The following is a 3,701-nucleotide window of genomic DNA, read 5'->3' as shown; positions in this document are numbered from 1 at the left end:
ACCGAGCCGGGATGGCCCGGAGTTCCCGCAGACCCGCAGCACCCCCGCAGCGACCCCGTAGGGTCGTCTCAGCGGAACGAGCCGTCTTGGTCTCCGCTTTTTGTGTTAGGTTCTCGGCATTACACATCGAAGTCTCCCAGAGTTTGTGCTGGCTATCTAACTGTGGTGTTAGAAGTGAAAGAGTTTAGCGTTCTATAACCGGGTACGGCTAAGGGCCATATGGTTATGGAGTCACAGAATCACACAGGATTGTAGGAATTGGAAGCCACTCTGGAGATCATCGAGTCTGACTGATCAGTGAAGACTGAGCTACAGAGGAAAAAGTCAAAATTTCTCCAAATGGATGAGCTGGTGGATCGGACAAGACATGCATTGGTGGGATGGTGGTACAAAGCTGTAAGCACTGCTAAGGCACCAGGTGTGCAGACTGTGTATGTCCACTGTGCATAAGGACAGCTGGGCCAGAGAAAGTCATAGAATCACAGAACGGCACGACTTGGAAGGGACTTCAAGGATCATGAATCTCCAACCCTCCCAGGGCACCAACAGGCAGGGCCACCAACCTCCACATTTAGTACCAGACCCTACCCCATACTTCATAACACGGTAATGAGCCACAGGTGGGACTGGAACAAATGAGACCTTGGGGGATCCCGTGTTTGGGTTTCATAGGAATTGTGGGTGTGGCATGTACTGCTTACCTGACTGCTGACTGTGTCCTCGATGATCTGGATCCACAAGTTTATCAGTATGAACAGCTAAACAGAGAGGGCTTGTCACATTCTCCGTGTCTGAACAGTATCAAGACTAGCTAGTCCATTTTTGCCCCTGGAGTGTTCAAGGCCTGCCTGGCTGGGATTATGGTCATCCTGATCCAGTGGGTGGCAACCCTGCCCACAACAGGGGAATGGAACTGCACTGTTCCAACCCAAGTCATTCTATGATCCTATGATTCTTTAGAATATTTCTTAACAAATATTGAGTAAGGAAAACCTGGATGGAAGACACCATGGAAAAGGTTAACAGGGTATTTAACCTATCAGAGGCTTGAGGCTATTAGGGCTTGAAATGAGGCTTGAGAGGTTTAAAAAGAATCCCCCGTTTCTTGAAAGTGCTTATAGCTAATGCCAGACTGAAAGCAGAGCAGCTCCATTTGCACAGAAGAGCAAGTACAGAAAGAGAGCATGAGACACTGTCATTCTATATATACATATATAACTGCTTATGTATACATATATACCAAAATGTTTTTTTTCTTTTGTCATCTAACCATGGTAATATTCTCAAAATGAAAGCTTTGTGGAAGAGCTTCAGTCACAAGAGATACTTACAATTTCTCTTCATAGTTTTCCTTGTCTTAAGGCAAGCAATACAGAATGTTGAACCTCATTATCAGAGTCTTGAATTTTGAAGAAATTTTACATTTTGAAATACTGCAAATATGTTTGCATATATATATATATAAAAAACCACACACACATAATAAATCAATTGCTTTGAGGAAATCACAGGCCATGATTTTAATAATTTTTAATGAGCAACTTCATCAAAAGATGCCTTAGAAAAATTGTCAAGCTTTAAAAATATAATTTTTACTTCCTGCTGTTCCTGTTGGCATGACTTTTCAGGATTGCATTCTATCAGCAGTTAAAGACTTCCAACCCCTAATCTAAAAATTGACACAGGTTGCATTTTATGTCTGCAGTGATTTAGCTCCTCTCTCTTACCTACCTTTACCTTCTTGATGTATTTTGCAGACAGAAATCACATTCCTCCTCAGCTTATGCTTTGCCGTGTGAAAGAAGCTAACAGCCTTATATTTATTTTAAAATAAATTTCGTAACTGTAGAAATCAAAGAATGTACTGCCTCTTCTTATAATGAGGTATTGGCTCGTTAAGGAAAGCACAGCAGCAGTGTAGTAAAGGTGACATACTTTACCTTTCCCCTTCCCCCCCCCCCTTCTGTCCCTTCTGTCTTTCTCTCCTCCCATTTTTCTTCCTCCATACAAATACAGCTCAGGGAGTCTGTGTACAGATCTGGCACTATTTGTCAGCACCCAAACAAGCTGTAAAATAAATCACACAAGCTAATTTTAGTTCTGGCTGGCAAAGCCAACACTGCTGCTATCCTAATGCCTGTAATTTGGCTCAAAGAAAAATGTTTTGGAGGCAGAATTGTTTAACTCCTTCAAAAGCAGTTGGCCGACGGGCTCAACAGGCTTCCAGCTGGCAAGGACACAAGGGATTCTGTTCTCCAGTCGAGGTACATCGCTTCTGGATGGAGCCACATAAAATCCTGAATTTGATATGGGTTTTGTTACAAACTTGGATCTGCCAGCAAACATTATAAGACTTCTGACACTTTGCTCTAATTAATCACTGAAAACTACCATTTAACTCTGATGCTGGAGATTTGATTCTTAGTTCAGTTATTCACAGCAGTGCTCACAGATGCTACTGCATGCGTTAGGGCTCTGTAGTCTGGGGGCACTATGCTGTAGTAGAACTGAATCTTGTCTCAGCAAAATGCTGTAACTTATGATCTTTCTGATTTTTTTTTATTATTATTATTCTAGTACATAGTTAGCCATGTAAGTGATCATTTAATGGAACAAATATGATTATTTTAATATAGATAATTTTTAAATAGTTGTGGCAGTCTCCCAAGTGTCTCTTCCCTCCCCCTGAATTCACATCTTCAGAGTCACTGTATGTTGAAAATACAGTAACTGCCAAGAAGACCAGAGGTATCCTGGATTTTACAAAAAAGAGTGTGGCCAGCAAGTTAAGGGAGGTGATTATCCTCCTCTACCCTACCCTGGTGAGTCCACATCCAGAGTGCTGTGTCCAGTTCCAGGCTCCTCAGTGAAAGAAAAATAGAGAACTTCTGGAGAGAGTCCAGCGGAGGGCCACAAAGGTGGTTAGGGGCCTTAAGTATCTCTCTTATGAGGAAAGGCTGAGAGACCTGCGACTGCTCAGCCTGTAGAAGACTGAGAGTTGATCTTATCACTGTTGATAAATATCTGAAGTGCAGCAGTCAAGTGGACAGGACTAGACTCTTTTCAGTGGTGTGCAGCAATAGAACAAGGGGCGATAGGCACAAACTGAAATATAGGAATTTCCATAAGAATACAGGGACAAACTTTACTGTGAGGATGACAGAGCACTGGAACAGGCTGCCCAGAGAGATGGTGGAGTCTCTTTCTCTGGAGATAATTCAAGACCCCTCCAGATGCTTTCCTCTGTGACCTGCTGTAGGGAACTGCTTTAGAATTGGGTTGGACTTGATGATGTCCATATGTCCCTTCTACCCCTACAATTCTATGATTACGTGAAATATTTCCAGCACCTCCAGACATCGCTTTCTGAAATAATCTTTTCTCGAGGCACTACAGTCACGCTTGTGCTGCGCTGATCTCACTGCAGCCAGAGAGAACTAGCAGGAGCTCGGAACAAAAGGACAGACTCGGATGTCTGCACCTGGTTCACAGCAGGAACCCACGGCTGGTTTATGCTCCTACACTTTGAGATGCGAAGATTTCGCTGCTTTGTAAGACTGAGACAAGGGCTTGCCATCAGCATGTTGCACTTCAAACTGACGCTGGCTTAGGGCAGCAGGAGGCCGCGAGGCTGCAACTCAAGCTCTCAGCTCAAGCATAGGCAAGCGGTCTCCATCGGACGAGACCACGAGGGCGCAAAC

Source organism: Meleagris gallopavo, chromosome 1 (genome assembly GCF_000146605.3).
Source record: "Meleagris gallopavo isolate NT-WF06-2002-E0010 breed Aviagen turkey brand Nicholas breeding stock chromosome 1, Turkey_5.1, whole genome shotgun sequence".
NCBI lineage: Eukaryota > Metazoa > Chordata > Aves > Galliformes > Phasianidae > Meleagris > Meleagris gallopavo.
The sequence above is the reverse complement of the archived record's forward strand: the minus strand, read 5'-3'. Positions refer to the sequence as shown.